Consider the following 17,106-nt stretch of genomic DNA (forward strand, 5'->3'; position numbering starts at 1 on the left):
GCTCTGTCCCCCGTGCTCCCATGTTTGCCCCGTGCTGCTCTGTCCCCCGTGCTCCATGTTTGCCCCGTGCTGGCTCTGTCCCCCATGCTCCATGTTTTCCCCGTGCTGGCTCTGACCCCCGTGCTCCATGTTTGCCCCGTGCTGGCTCTGTCCCCCGTGCTCCTTGTTTGCCCTGTGCTGGCTGTGTCCCCATGCTCCATGTTTGCTCCGTGCTGGCTCTGTCCCCCGTGCTCCATGTTTGCTCCGTGCTGGCTCTGTCCCCCGTGCTCCCATGTTTGCCCTGTGCTGGCTCTGTCCCCGGTGCTCCCATGTTTGCCCCGTGCTGACTTTGTCCTCCGTGCTCCATGTTTGCCCCGTGCTGGCTCTGTTCCCCGTGCTCCATGTTTGCCCCGTGCTGGCTCTGTCCCCTGTGCTCCATGTTTGCCCCGTGATGGCTCTGTCCCCCGTGCTCCATGTTTGCCCCGTGCTGGCTCTGTCCCCCGTGCTCCATGTTTGCCCCGTGCTGGCTATGTCCCCCCCACACCTTGGCCGCACACAGCCTAAAAATAATAAAAAAAAACCCTCACCTTCCAGCACAGGTTCCCGCACGGCCACAAGACGCCGGCGCTGCTTTCTGACACTCCTCCGTCTCCTAGGCAACAGGCCTGCAGCCCAGGAGAGGAGGAGTGAGAGGGAGGAGAAATGCCTCCTCTGCTAAAAACCACTTTGTACTGTTGGCGCGATCACACCGACAGTACAACGTGGCTCAGTGTGGCGACAGCGTGCGTGCCAGCACAAAGGGCTCTGCGTGCCCTGTTTGGCATGCGTGTCATAGGTTTGCCATCACTGCTATAGAGAGTGGTTCAAAGCTTCTATAGTTAGGACTGGGCAGACTGGAAGGAGCAGGAGACGACAGTGGAGGAGCTGGCTGACCGGTAGCTCCTGTGGGACGAAAGAGAAACACAGTTGCCGAGGGGAGAGCTTTATTGCTCCCTTGGAACCGGTGCTAGTCAGGGTGCAGAGCCTTAGGGTGAAATAGACTTCACGTTGGATCACCAAAATCTGCAGGACAGGGGGATTGCATGTCCCTCTGGCCACCACAGTTCCCAGAACACAGTGCTACATAGAGTCCGGTCGTGATCTAAGTCAGGCCCCACGACGGCCCTGCGGCACCTGCAGACAGGACAGGAACTTTAACACTACACCGGGATGCCCAAGCACTTCAGGTCACGGGGATCCACACTACAAAGTGCAAAGAGGAAGGGCCCACAGACTACCACACCGGCTCTGACCTTTGAGTTACCCAGGATCAGCTGGAGCTTAATCGCAGTGGAGACCGGTGCCTCCGGGCAATCTACTCTAAGTAAAAGACCTGGAACCGCAATTGCCATGTCACTCCATTATTGCCGGCGCCCCGAGCTTTGGCGCCAACAGCCACTGTCTCCTCCATCAGCTCCTCAGGGCCCGCACCACCTGTGGGGAGCAGAACCACCCTTGCTGCGACATCATCAGCCCCGGAGGACATCACCCGCAGCGGCGGCTAATCCCTGGCTGCGTACCACAATCCTCCACCATCATCACCCTCCCCCCCTCCTTTATTGTACACCTCGAGGCCACGAAACCGGGAAAGAGCGACCTATGACATCCCCAGACCCGACATCACCGACCCAACGAGTAAAGCTAACCCCTTGCCCTGTGGGTGCTACAATCGCCTCATGGGGTCTCTGATGGCGGTGGGGAAAGGCTCGTTCCCCACTGCGGTGATTTAAATTTCGCTGTCGCATTTTGACAGCGCAATTTAAGGGGTTAATAGGTGCAGGTGGATTGTGGATCCTCCCGCGCCTACGAGGCATACATGTCTGCTGTTCAACTCAGCAGACATGTGCAGGTATCACCACTTGCAGCAGCAAGGGGTGATCACTCTTAATGATTTAGGACGTACCGTTACATCCTAAGTTGTGAAGGAGTTAAAGTGGTTGTGTCACCAGATTTCACAATACAAACTGTAGACATTATAGTTCTCTAACACTTGGTGAAATTGGTGTATTTCCTTTTTTACAATTCATGTCAAAATGGCTTGTATAATCCTAATATTAAAATAAACCTTCATGAGTCCAACTAAAGAATGAAATAGCTCATGAGTCTAAATAAATTCAGTTTCCACCCACCTAGCCTGATTTACAGCTGCAGCTTATACTGAGCAGTGTGAGATCTCAGCAGGAAGAAGGGACACTGAGGAGCTGTAAATGAGTAAGTGTGCAGAGGTTGAGTTAAACTTTTTTAAAGGATTCTACAGTTTTTTATATGGATTTTCAAAGTTAACACAGCATCCTTACCAAGTCTAAGGGGCACTTTGCACACTACGACATCGCAAGACGATACTTGCGATGCCGAGCACGATAGTTCCTGCCTCCGTCGCAGCTGCGATATCATGGTGATAGCTGGCGTAGCGAACATTATCGCTACGCCAGCTTCACATGCACTCACCTGCCCTGCGACGTCGCTCTGGCCGGCGACCCGCCTCCTTATTAAGGGGGCAGGTCGTGTGGCGTCATAGCAACGTCACACGGCAGGCGGCCAATAGAAGCGGAGGGGCGGAGATTAGCAGGACGTAAATATCCCGCCTACCTCCTTCCTTCCGCATAGCTGGTGTGAGCCGCAGGATGCAGGTAGGAGATATTCCTCGCTCCTGCGGCGTCACACACAGCGATGCAGGAGCGAGGTACAACATCGTAACATCGGTCATTTCCAAATTATGGAAATGACTGACACTACACCGATGATACGATTACGACGATTTTGCGCTCGTTAATCGTATCAAAAAGGCTTTACACACTACGATATCGGCCTGCGATGCCGGATGCGCGTCACTTTCAATTTGACCCCACCGACATCGCACCTGCGATGTCGTAGTGTGCAAAATGCCCCTAAGAGATCTATTTAATAATGTAGTTTGTATTGTGAACTTGGGGGACAGATTGGCTTTAAACTTTTCACATAAGGTGGTCTTTTAAATGATTCCCTGCCGATCTCTCACTATAGACATGAAACAATCCTGGATATAATACTGCCATCCCCTCCAATGTGGTGTAAAATCAAATCAATTACTCCCTCTCCATTTAAGAATCACACTGTTAGCGGGCTACATTTCATACAAATATCGATCCACCTAAATGTGTTGAGGAATTGGAGTCATAAAATAGGCTGATGTGATGAATGACACGACTTGTGCGTACCCTGTTGTCAGCTAAATTGTGGTTATGGAAGATAGATCAGTTACTATGGATACACTGCTTAACATTTTTTGCGACATATTTGTCGCGGGCGGAGGAGGGGATGCCGCGCTCTTCCACTGCTCGGGTCTGGCTGCCGCGGCTGCTGCGGCCTGCTGGTGCTCGGTGGCTCGAGCGATGGGCCGGATCCCGGGGACTCGAGCGGCGCTCCTCGCCCGTGAGTGAAAGGGGATTGGGTTGTGGGATAGTTTATTGTCCGTGACGCCACCCACGGCTGTGGTGATTGAGTGGACACCACCGCTGCTCTGTTTGGGAAGCCCGGGAGTGCTGGTACGGGGCAGCCAGTTGTTGATTTGCCCCTCCGTGGGTAGTGGTCTTGGTGCTCCCGGGGCCCAGTGATGGGGTTGGTATGGTGGACAGGCGGGTATGGGGCCTGTGGAGGTGCAGGGGCGCAGGGGCAGCGCTGTGCTGCACGGCACGGAGGTACTCACTCAGCCAGTAAACACGACACAGTTCTCGGTAAACAAACGGCTGGTTGGACGGGTCCCTCGGACGGTTACGGTGCTGCGGTTCCCTGCAGTTAGCGGTGACGGTCTCTTCCCTGCACCTATGTAAAGTCTCTTGGTAGTGATGGGTGCCCACCGGTTACCCACTCCTCGGCTTCAATCTGGGCCGAAGGAGCCCTACTTTGCCCGCAGGCGCTGGCCCTGAGAAACTGGTGCCCTGGTGGTGGCGGTGTCTCCCCTTCACGGTCGGGCTGTTGCCTTCAATCGGGACTTGGTTGTTAGGAGACAGAGGTCCCCTTCACTGACGGATTTGGCAAATTATGGCGACTCCTAGCCTTTCCTGGATCCGAAAGGCCCCTGCCCTGGTGCTGACTGTTCTTCGTATACTGCTCCAGTACCGCCGGGTCACCACCCGTCCGCGGTCCTTCCAGCAACCTCCAAGCAGTCCCCCTGCAGACTATCACCGCCGTCTGCTGACCTTGCTGTCTCAGTCCGGGGCACACACCCGGACCAACTTCAGGCTTTCTTAACTGTTTCTTTACTGTCGCCACTCTTACTGTCCTCCTTTACCACGTCACTGTTTACTCCTCACACTTCAAACTCTCTCTCTGATCTGCCTGGTTTTCCCGCCTCCAGGGCTGTGAACTCCTCGGTGGGCGGAGCCAACCGCCTGGCCCACCCCCTGGTGTGGACATCAGCCCCTGGAGGAAGGCAACAAGGATTTTGGGTTAGCTTGGTGTTCCTGCAGGGAATGTGGGGTGCATGTGATGTTGTGACCTGTGACCCCTGGCTTGCCCAGGGCGTCACATATTCATCAAGTGACATATATCTAGCAACCAGTCTGTATTAGTTCACTTAACTCAAGGCAAAGATGACCCTGGCAGAAAAAGGATATGGAGGTTTGACAGGACTTTCATATAAAATAAAGATATAATAACACAACACAGAATAGTTTTACAAACTACCAAAAAGGCACATATTTAAACGGGTATTCCCATCTCCAGGATCCTTTCCTAATATGTAGTAGGTGTAATAATAATAATAATAATATTAGCAAATACTTCTAATTAGAAATGTAGTATAGTTCTCCTGATATATCCATGTCTCTTACCTCATGTGCAGGGCACTGCAGCTTAGATATCCATGGTTACGACCACGAGCAACTAATTGTCACTATATACAGTAAGTGGTCGTAACCATCAACACCTAAGCTGCAATGCCCTGCACACGAGGTAAGAGAAATAACTAATTGGGAGAACTATACTACATTTCTAATTGGAGAAATTTTCTAATATTATTATTACACCTACTACATATTGGGATAGGATCTTGGATATGAGAATACCCCTTTAATAAAAACTTTGCATGTGTCATTGCTGGCTTAAAAATAAGGTTGCATTATTGTGCCATTGTGCATTATTGTGTCTTAGTAAATCATCCTTAGGCCTCGGTTCCACTTGCGCATAGCTTCTGATGTGAGAGCATTGGAAGCAATATGCTAATGACTCTCTGCTGCAGGTGTCAGCCAAGGGTTGTGCGACTGTGATGCGATTTGGTGATAGTATCACAGCTGCGGAGAAGAGGGAGGGAGCACTTTCTCCCCATCTCCTTTGCTGTCTGTCTCTATATCGCACTGCAGTCTGATGACATGCAAGTGCAGTGCGATATTTCACACGCTCCTATAGACTTGTATTGCATTTTTAACGTAGCTGTATTTATTATGGAGTTATTGACACATTTGTGACATGGAACAACGGCAGTAACCCACTAAAGGATGTGCTTAAAGTGCTGCCCGTTGTGTTGAATTGTCAATGCAATTCTCTTCTCCCATTCTTGCCACACCAAAAGCAAGCGTAAAGAGAGGGAGAAGAGAATCGCGTTGACAATTCAACACAATGGGCAGCACTTTGGGCACATCCTTTAGTGGATTACTATCATTGTTCCATGTCACAAACGTGTCAATAACTCAATAATGAAAAAAGCTACATTAAAAATGAGCATACCATTGTTTTTCTTGTGCAATTCTCCATGTTTTGAAGTGTCACATCACCCCCTTCCCATTGGAAAAAGTAAAGTTGAATTAAAAATGGCGGCTTTGCAGATGGCCGCCATGGGCGTAACCCAGCCTCAAATGTTTGGCCCCTCCCATGTACTAATATGCCACAAACGGTATATATACATGAGAGAAAGAGAGAGAGAGACTTGGATCTGCCGCTCAAACCGTGCCGATCCGGATTTTGCCAATCCGGGTCCGCTCAACACTAGTTGGGAGTCGTCTGTCTGACCCGGTGTCTGCAGTGAATGGGGGTGATGGAGTTTGTAGTAGCAGCTGGCGTTTACAGGCGGCCTAGACCTGCTGTACGTCATGCAATACAGGCACAATAGCATTTGTGGTGCAGCCCGATATTAAAAAGCAGATGTGTCTTATCCGTTCACATCCTCTACTCTTATATATTGTTTTATTTAACACTAAACCATCTCCGGCTCTTCTGCTAGCACACAGGACGATTATACTGAAGTGGAGCAGGGATAAAGGTTTCCATCTTATCTGAGCACACCTCCCCAGGCGGACGCTAGTTAAATAAAACTGAGTGCAGTTAGAGCTATCAGAGGCAGCGGAAAGATGCAGCCAATTACAGCGGGGACTCCAGGTTTTTTTCATTAATCTTCTTCACAAAATCCTTTTCCTGTGGTTAGTTTACCATTGGTCAAGTGACTTGTGATAATCTTGAGGAAGACCTGCCTGATTCGCTGAGTCTTAAACATGTAAAGTGTCAAGAAGATATTCTTTTTTGTATTCATGATGCTACTTCTCTTCATTCAAGGCTCAGACCTGCGTCTGAACAATTTAATGTCCATTCTCGACTGCTGTATATTTTGGCTTTCAGCAGTTATTCAGCATTCAGGCATTGTGGACGATTGAACTATGTATTTTTCAGATTATAAGATGCACATTTCCTCCCAAAAATTTGAGAGGAAAATGAGGGGTTCGTCTTATAATTCGACTGTACCTTACCGGGGGAGGTGGAGAGGGGTCACAGGGGATGCTGCGGGCCGCGGGCGCTGTGCTGCGGGCTTACTGCGGGTGGTGCGCTGTGCGGGCTGTACTGCAGGCTGTGCTGTGGGCTGTGAGGCAGTGGCTGCCATTCTGAAAATGTCGGCGGTGCAGGCTTCAAATAATTGCACCTGGAGTTGGCACATGTGCAGATTGATGTCTCAGCTCAAGATCAATGGGCTGGAAGCGCTGCCTCCAGCCCATTAGTCTCCCTGCAGTGGACTTAAGAAAAATGGCTCCCAGAGGTGGCACGTGTGCAGATGAGATCTCAGCTTGTCATTGAGTCGATAGCTCCATCTGCGCACGCACTGACTCCGGGCGCCATTTCTTTGAAGCTCGCACTGCCATCAGTTTGTGGATGCTCCCCCTGCCTCACAGTGCCCGCAGCGAGCATCTGGGACACCCTCTGGACCGCCCGCAGCATCGCTCTACTTCAGCACACCCCAGCCTCCTTTGACACCACTCCACAACCGCTCCAGTAAGACACCACCAGATTATAAGATGGACCTCATTTTTTTTTTGCCTTTTTTTCCACTAAATTTGAGATGCATCTTATAATTAGGTGCGTCTTATAAAACAAAAAGTATGGTACTTTACTAGGGATATGTAGCAACCAATATCTTCATCATCAACTTCATGGAGGATTACAGGGAGAAAACGGACAAACCTGACAGGACATACAATTTTGACTATAGCTGAACCCCATGCACATAATAAACTAATAGTTAAACCACCACTCTAGCGTGGTGCTTTAAAGGTTATTCTCAGCTCCAAGATCCTATCATAATATGTAGTAGGTGTAATAATAATAATAATATTAACAAATACCTCTAATTAGAAATGTAGTATAGTTCTCCTAATATAGCCATGTCTCTTACCTCATGTGCAGGGCATTGCAGGACCTTAGGTATACATGGTTATGACCACACATTTATTCACAGCTAGTTAGTTGCTTGTGGTCGTAACCATGGATACCTAAGGTCCTGCAAAGCCCTGAACATGAGGTAATTTTTCCACCAAATATGGGCTATTGGTGTACTCAGGAGATATTGTACAACAAACTGTATAGTCCATTTTATTCTGTTACCCTCCTAAAAATGAATAATATAGGGCTAAAGCAATATTTTTTGTGAGAAAAGTGTTTTTTTTTTTATTCTCATGGTTCAATGTTATAAAATTCAGTGAACCAGTTTTCCACCACATTTGGGGTATTCTTGTACTCAGGATAAATTGCACAACAAATTGTATGGTGTATTTCCTCTTGTTACCCTTGTGAAAATACAAAATTTGAAAGTAACATTTTTGTGGGAAAAAGTAACATATTTTCCTCCACATTGCTTTAAATCCTGTGAAGCACCTAAAGAGTTAATAAACATACTCAATGATGTTTTGAGCACTTTGAGGGGTGCAGTTTTTAGAATGGTGTCATTTTTTGGTATTTTTTTTGTCATCTAGGCCTCTCCAAAAAGTCACTTCAAATGTGATGTGGTCCCTAAAAAAAATTTTTACGGGTGGTTGTGGAAAAAATTGGGGAAAAATGAAAAATTGCTGATAAACTTTTAACCCTTCTACCTTACTTCACAGATGCAGCCACTTCTGCTATGTTTCAATGGAACGCCCCATTTCTCAAGCATGCGAATGGATTACTAAGGAAAGACATCATTTTGGTGAATGTACTAAGAATGAAACTTGAAATGTGGTGTGTGACATCTTTATGTAGTAAATATTTTAATTGCATTTTAAGTCTGGATCTAAAATATAATTTTTAACCATTATGTGGATTGGAACAGTCCGCTGATCACACTTTCCCTTTGGGATTTTTGGGTTCAGTGTTGTCAGCTGTGTATACAGGGGTTACCTTTCATTGAAATCCTGTCTATTATGATATTAATATTAAGCTTTACTGAAAACTCTTCCTGAAAATACAGGCATATTGATTCTAAAAAAGGACCAGTGGACACTTTAAAAATTGCAAAGTTATTCATTTTGGGGTTTTTTAATAAAGATCTTGAATAGTAATTATTTGTATTTGGATTATTCATAATTAGTGATGAGCGAGTATGCTTGTTACTACTCGGTACTCGCACGAGTATCACTGTACTCCGGGGACCGAGTAATCTCACGATACTCGTGCTGTACTCGTGGTCTTCATCCCTGGATGTTGGCGCTCTTTTGAGAGCCAGCCCTCATGCAGGGATTGGCTGGCAGACCACTGCAATGCCACAGCCCTGTTAGTTGTGGAATTGCAGTGATTGGCCGGCCCGCACAGCGTGACCGAGCCTTTATACCGGCCGGCGCGCTGTGCTCTGCTCACAGCCATCCAGACAGTCAGTGCAGGGAGAGGGTTGCTGCTTCAGGGAAAGGATTGCGGCCCTTTATTGTTAGTTCCGGAGCAGGGCTGCAAACAGTGTGACCAGAAGTCCTTCTCAGGACATACAATAAGTTGTATACAGGCAGGCAGGGAATAGCCAGGTCGGAGTACAGTAGCAGAGTCCTTCTCAGGACTATTGTTGCTGTATACAGGCAGGGTATAGCCAGGTCGGAATACAGGCTAGTGACCAGAAGAGTCCTTGTCAGGACTATTGTACCAGTATACAGGCAGGCAGGCAGGCAGGGTATATAGCCATTCCTAGTGGTGACTGTATACCAGCCTTCATCATATCTGGGGCTGGTGTACACAGTCTAAAACAGTCCAGATAGTGTCAGACTTCTCAGTAATTTTTGCTCCTAAAAACCTGTTAGGTTCTTAGTGCGTCCGTGCTTGCATTTAAAAACCGCACGTGTGTGCCTGTCGGTGGCAGCGTACAGGTGCACTTGTGTGCGTTTTTCACAAACTATTATATAACGCACAAGTGTAGTGTATAATACACGTCAGTCAGCAGTGGCTGATAGTGTCAGACTTCTGAGTAATTGTCGCTCCTAAAAACCTGTTAGGTTCTTAGTGCGTCCGTGCTTGCATTTAAAAACCGCACGTGTGTGCCTGTCGGTGGCAGCGTACAGGTGCACTTGTGTGCGTTTTTCACAAACTATTATATAACGCACAAGTGTAGTTTATAATACACGTCAGTCAGCAGTGGCTGATAGTGTCAGACTTCTCAGTAATTTTTGCTCCTAAAAACCTGTTAGGTTCTTAGTGCGTCCGTGCTTGCATTTAAAAACCGCACGTGTGTGCCTGTCGGTGGCAGCGTACAGGTGCACTTGTGTGCGTTTTTCACAAACTATTATATAACGCACAAGTGTAGTGAATAATACACGTCAGTCAGCAGTGGCTGATAGTGTCAGACTTCTGAGTAATTGTCGCTCCTAAAAACCTGTTAGGTTCTTAGTGCGTCCGTGCTTGCATTTAAAAACCGCACGTGTGTGCCTGTCGGTGGCAGCGTACAGGTGCACTTGTGTGCGTTTTTCACAAACTATTATATAACGCACAAGTGTAGTGTATAATACACGTCAGTCAGCAGTGGCTGATAGTGTCAGACTTCTCAGTAATTGTCGCTCCTAAAAACCTGTTAGGTTCTTAGTGCTTCCGTGCTTGCATTTAAAAACTGCACGTGTGTGCCTGTCGGTGGCAGCGTACAGGTGCACGATTTGCACAAACTTGGATATAACGCACAAGTCTAGTGAATACACGTCAGCACAGCATTGCAAAATGCGCAAGGGCGTTGGCAAGGAACAAGGAAGTGGACGTGATGGTGGTGCAGGCAGAGGCCGAGGTCGTGGGCAAGCTCTAATTTCGCCACAACAAAGGGCCACATCTAGTCGCTCGCACGTCCTGTCCCAAATTCTTGGGGACCGCAGCAGTACACCGCTCTTGAACCAAGACCAGTGTCAACAGGTTGTTAGTTGGATAGCGGATAATGCTTCCAGTCAGATTGGCACCACCACAAACACTCTGTCTTCCACACGGTCAAGTGTCAGTAGCCGTGATACTGCACCGCACATTTCAGAACCTGATCCTCCTTCCTACCACAAGGCTGAGTACACGTCCTCGGACATTACTGATAACACACTTGGACACTCGGAAGAGCTGTTCACGTTTCCATTCGCACATTCTGGCCTCCCGCCAGCTCATGTTGAAGTGGGTCATGAGGAGATCGTATGTACAGATGCCCAAATATTTGAGCAGCCACGTTCTCACGAAGTTGGCAACGTGTCTCAACAAGGGGTGGACGATGATGAGACACAATTGTCAGGAAGTCAGGAGGAGGAGCAGGGTGCGGAAGAGGAAGACGACGTGGTGGATGATCCAGTAACTGACCCAACCTGGCAGGAGGATATGCAGAGCGAGGACAGCAGTGCACAGGGGGAGAGAGGCGTAGCATCCCAACAGGCAGTAAGAAGCAGGGTGGTGGCTCCAGGCAGAAGTCAGGCAACCGTTCCCCGGAACAACAACACGACACAAGGTGCCTGTACAAATGTTAGGTCTTCCCGAGTCTGGCAGTTTTTTAAGTTGGCTCCAGATGATTCTAAAAAGGCCATTTGCAACACCTGCCGTGCCAGCATCAGCAGGGGTACCAAAACTAGCAGCCTGACCACCACCAGCATGATCAGGCACATGTCAGCCAAGCACCCGACTTTGTGGGAAGTACAACAGAGTCGAGGAGCAGTGCTTGCTGATGTCACTGCTATGTCTTCGCTGGTTGTGCATGCGAGCCAATCCCCTGTCCATGCTGCCTGCGAACAAGCCTCCTCCGGTCCTGCACCTGCAGTTGCCTACGCAGAAATAACACCATCATCAAGCACGTCCTTGTCCCAGCGCAGCGTTCAGTTATCCATTCAGCAAACCTTTGAACGCAGGCGCAAATACACTGCCAATGCCCCACATGCCACAGTTCTAAATGCTAACATTTCGCGACTGCTTGCGCTGGAAATGTTGCCTTTTAGGCTGGTGGAGACAGAAGCATTCCGCGACCTGATGGCGGCAGCTGTCCCACGTTACTCGGTCCCCAGCCGCCACTATTTCTCCCGATGTGCCGTCCCCGCGTTGCATAACCACGTGTCACAAAACATCACACGTGCCCTGAACAACGCTGTTTCACCCAAAGTCCACCTAACCACAGACACGTGGACAAGTGCTTGTGGGCAAGGCCGCTACATCTCGTTGACGGCACACTGGGTTAATATTGTGGAAGCTGGGACCCAGTCTGAGCGAGGGACGGAACACGTCCTTCCCACACCAAGGTTTGCAGGCCCTACCTCAGTCAGGGTTTCACCCACACTCTACAGCTCCGGAATGTCATGCTCTTCAGCCTCCTCCTCCTCCTGCGCATCCTCATCCACTTTACCCTCCACACCAGTCCCAAGCTGGAAGCACTGCAGCACTGCCTCGGCGAAGCGGCAACAGGCTGTGCTGAAGCTAATCTGCATAGGTGACAAACCCCACAATGCAGAAGAGGTGTGGACAGCTCTGAAACAGCAGGCAGATCACTGGCTCACACCTCTGAACCTAAAGCAAGGAAAGGTCGTGTGTGACAATGGCCGGAACCTGGTGGCGGCTTTGAGGCGAGGCCAGCTGACACATGTTCCATGCGTGGCCCATGTGCTCAACCTCGTGGTTCAGCGGTTTCTAAAGTCATACCCAGAGCTGTCTGATCTGCTGTTAAAAGTTCGCCGCCTGTCTGCACATTTTCGAAAGTCACCTACTGCTTCAGCCGGCCTTGCCGGCTTTCAGCGCCGTTTGCATCTTCCGGCTCACAGACTGGTGTGTGATGTCCCCACGCGTTAGAATTCAACTCTGCACATGTTGGTCAGGATATGTGAGCAGAAGAGGGCAGTTGTTGAGTACCTGCATCACCTAAGCCGTCGGGAAATGGGTCAAACTCCACACATAACACCTGAGGAGTGGAGATGGATGTCCGACCTATGTACCATCCTCCAAAACTTTGAGGACTCCACCAAGATGGTGAGTGGTGATGACGCCATTATTAGCGTCACCATACCGCTACTCTGCCTTCTAAAACGGTCTCTGCTCAAAAACAAACATGATGCATTGCAGGCGGAGCGTGATGAGTTGCAGCAAGAAACAGTAGTGGGTGTGGGTGATAACACACAGCCCGGCCTCGTCTCATCACAACGTGCAGTGGAGGACTATGACGAGGAGGAGGATGAAGACATGGAGCAACTCTCCGGCCAAATTGAGGATATGACATGCACACCAGTCATATCCTCGGTTCAGCGTGGCTGGCCAGAGGACAGGGTAGATGAGGAGGAGGAGGAGGAGGACAGCATGTTCAGTCATCGTGTTGGTCAGGCTACTGAAGTCCTGGCTGTTAAGAGTCTGGCGCACATGGCTGACTTTATGGTAAGCTGCCTGTCTCGTGACCCTCGCGTTAAGAACATCTTGGCCGACAATCATTACTGGTTGGTAACACTGTTAGACCCACGCTACAAGGAGAACTTTATGTCTCTTATTCCCGAGGCGGAGAGGTCAACCAAAATGCAGCAGTTCCGGAAGGCCATAGTCACGGAAGTAGGCAAAGCATTCCCCTCACAAAACGCTAGCGGCATAGGTCAGGAATCAGTGGACAACCAAGGTGTACAGCCGAGAGAGGCACAAGTCCAATCCGCCAGAGGTAGGGGAACAGTCTTTAAGATGTGGGACAGTTTTCTCAGCCCCTCACGTACCACAGTCCCTGAGATGCGGGGTAGTGCCACAAGAAATCCTAAGTTTGCCCAGATGCTCAAGGAGTACCTTGCAGATCGAACAACTGTACTCCGACATTCCTCTGTGCCTTACAATTATTGGGTATCCAAGGTATACACGTGGCATGAATTGGCTCTCTACGCCTTGGAAGTCCTGGCCTGCCCTGCCGCTAGCGTTTTGTCAGAGCGTGTTTTTAGTACCGCAGGTGGAATCATTACAGATAAACGCACCCGCCTGTCAACTGAAAATGCTGACAGGCTGACTCTGATCAAGATAAACAAGGGTTGGATTGGGCCAGACTTCACCACACCACCAGCAAATGAGAGCGGAATTTAAAGTTTGTAACGGGAATTTGCCATGTACCTCCACTCACCCATGGGTACACACTTCTGGACTTTGGATAATCGCTGGACTGCTCCTCCTTCTCCTCCTGCACCACCATGATGACCGTTACAATAGTTAGGCCTTTGTTTCAGGTATACTCCCAGTGGTAAATTTTTTCGCCCATTCTTTGCAGAATGGACATTACAACGACAGGAGACCCGCTCCTTTGCAATGGGAACAATGTTTTGAGGCCCTCATGCACGTCTCTATCCAGGGACAACGTGGAGCCTCCCAATTTTTGGCTGCCCTGCCTAAGGGCTATACTATAATACACCCACTTCCTGACAATGGACACTTAATGTTTTGAGGCCCTCATGCACGTCTCTATCCAGGGACAACGTGGAGCCTCCCAATTTTTGGCTGCCCTGCCTAAGGGCTATACTATAATACACCCACTTCCTGACAATGGACACTTAATGTTTTGAGGCCCTCATGCACGTCTCTATCCAGGGACAACATGGAGCCTCCCAATTTTTGGCTGCCCTGCCTAAGGGCTATACTATAATACACCCACTTCCTGACAATGGACACTTAATGTTTTGAGGCCCTCATGCACGTCTCTATCCAGGGACAACGTGGAGCCTCCCAATTTTTGGCTGCCCTGCCTAAGGGCTATACTACAATGGACCCACTTCCTTACAATGGGCACTTTAGGTTTACAGGCCCTCATGCACGTCTGTATGCAGGGGCATTGGTGAACCTCACAATTTTGGACTGCCCTGGCAAAGGAAAATACTACAAAGACTCACTTCCTCAAAATGGGCTCATTAGACTCAGAGGCCTTTATGTACGTCTCTTCTCAGGGACATCGGAGTGCCACACAATGTTTTACGTAAAATCTTTCATGTATTAATCTCAAAAAGTAACATACATTAGCTCTATCTCACTATTGGGTATGTGCCCTTAACATTTCCGCCATGAAAATTCATTTTGGTGTCATTTTGGAAGGTTGTCTGGTGAGTCCGTAAAAATGGCGTAAAACGCGGACAAAATTGTTCACAGCTGTGACTTTTGAGTGATAAATGCTTCAAGGGATCTTCCCCATGCTGTTGCCATGTCATTTGAGCACTTTTCTGAGACTTTTGTGCCATTTTTAGGGTTTCTACATGCTGCCGGGGGTCATTTCACAAAAATACTCGGGTCTCCCATAGGATAACATTGGGCTCGGTGCTCGGGTCGAGTACACGAGTATCTTGGGATGCTCGGCCCGAGCCTCGAGCACCCGAGCTTTTTAGTACTCGCTCATCACTATTCATAATGAATCCCAAAGTACTATTCATAACGAATTTAATGCAAGTCAATGGAGAATCTGAACACTTTTCTTGTCATCAAGGATGCTGGAATAGTACTCAGTATTCGGTAACTATTTGTCATGAGTGTGTCCCGCCCAGTGGAGACCTTGGGTGAGTCCGGTATCAGAAGGTTATAGCGCCTCGCTGCTGGCAGATCCACTGATGTTACTTGACAGCCTTTAGTGCCTGGCTGCTGGCTGTAGTTTTCAATATCAGGTGCAGGTCTTTGAGCTCACTTCCTTTCACTATTTAAGATCATGTGCCTGAGCACCTGATGCCTGTGATAAAAACTGAATCCTTATTTTTATGTGGTCCACTTTGGAAGGAGCCTGCTCTGGAAGAAGCTTTTTGTGTTGTGTGCAACAGTGATGTCAGTTGCACTTAAGTTGCCTGAAGTGTTTTCCCTTTTCATGTCTATTTCTCCTGTCTGTTTTCCTACCCTTGTGTTTCTGTATTGTAGTGGCAAGACTAGCAATCTCGCTGGCCTGCTCACTAGTCAGGGTGAGTTTTGGGCAGAAGCAGGAAGCTTGTTCTCTGCGTCAAATGATCTTTAATCCAGCATAAAAGATCATTCTTGGCAGAGCATTGTACGGTCTACCCAGGATCTGTGCTGATGAGAACAATGGCAGACTAGATGCACAAACTGATCTGTTACAGATCGTTCAGTGCACATCAGGTGTGCGGTCTGCTTGTGTAAACAGGCGGATAAACAATCACCAATAAACAAACAAGTTGACTGGTGCTGGCAGTCATTAGGAGTAAATGCACCTTATGTTCTGAAATGAAGTGTTAATTAACTAAACAATAGGTCATTGTTATTACAATTTTAGGCTATGCTCCCACTTGCATTTAATATTGACCAGTGCAAACTGATACAAGATTGGATTTCACTTGCACCAATGTTAAACATAAGGCAGTGTTCATATGAGAGGTTTTTCTCATGCCGAATTGGCATGAGAGAAAAATTGCAGTATGCTTCGTTTGGCAGCAAGTCTCGCATCACACACACCCATACCAGTCTATGTGTACGAGTGAAACATCGGACTGCACGATGATGTCATCGAAGTGCAGTCCAATACGCAGAGACAGGCAATGGAGAATATGAAAAGATTAATCTCCCCCTCATCTACACACCTGTGCCCCCACTCTCGCTTGTGAGATGACACTTGCCTCACATTCACAGGAGAGCTTGAGCCGAGTGTCATTAGCATATACTCTCTCAAGGGATGCTATACACTAATGTGAGCGAGTCCTTACTAGCAGAATTGTGCTGCCTTTAAGAGACTGGATGACACCACACCATTTACGGAACGTGTAACTGACTGTAGTAGCCGGGTCTGAGCTCTTAAGGAACAGGCCAGGTTTCGCGCAATAGCTGCCCTGTTGTGTTATTACATGCTGTATTCCCCTTTAAGAATATGCAGCAGAATGTCTGGGTCTCTTCTTACCCCCCCCCCCCCCCCCCTTTACTTGTTGTTAATAGTACAGCCTGTCTGGGCTCTTTATTTAAGGCCCTCCTTAACCCTCCCCATGTATGTGGTGGTACAACCCACATTTATATAAGCCCCAAGCATAGCTGGAGCTGCCTCTATCCGGCTGCCTTCTCTGGAGCTACCTAACTCCTGCCCTTATTAAGATGTATTTGTTTTATGTTTGGTCATATGTAATACATTCCTAATGTTATTTGTCTTTTATTTTAGTGCTTTTGGATAATTCCTTATGACAAGTCACAGCTGGCGGTTGATTGCTACTCTGGAGATGAAATGGTGGAGTTGAAGGCAGAGTTGCTCACCAGGAAACTGGTGACTTTCATACTGCTTCAACTATGGGGATAATTTACATAACACGTGAACTGGTTTAATGGTTAAATTTTAAATAAAGCTGTGGCCGACCCCTGCCCAACAAAGAAATTCATGTGTGTTGAGTGTTATTGGGCCAAGGGCAGTGGGAGGACCAGGATTGGTATGGCTTAAATGATGGTCTCTGCAGTCGTGTGGTACTGGTGTATTGGCAACAA

At 48.4% G+C, this 17,106-nt stretch overlaps 1 protein-coding gene across 2 annotated transcripts in view; it reads right to left on the reverse strand.

The window, feature by feature from the left end:
- ASIC2 (acid sensing ion channel subunit 2) overlaps positions 1 to 17,106 on the reverse strand; it is a 1,244,893-nt gene that overhangs the window by 280,779 nt on the left and 947,008 nt on the right. The window lies entirely within an intron of this gene.

This window comes from Anomaloglossus baeobatrachus, chromosome 5 (assembly GCF_048569485.1).
Source record: "Anomaloglossus baeobatrachus isolate aAnoBae1 chromosome 5, aAnoBae1.hap1, whole genome shotgun sequence".
NCBI lineage: Eukaryota > Metazoa > Chordata > Amphibia > Anura > Aromobatidae > Anomaloglossus > Anomaloglossus baeobatrachus.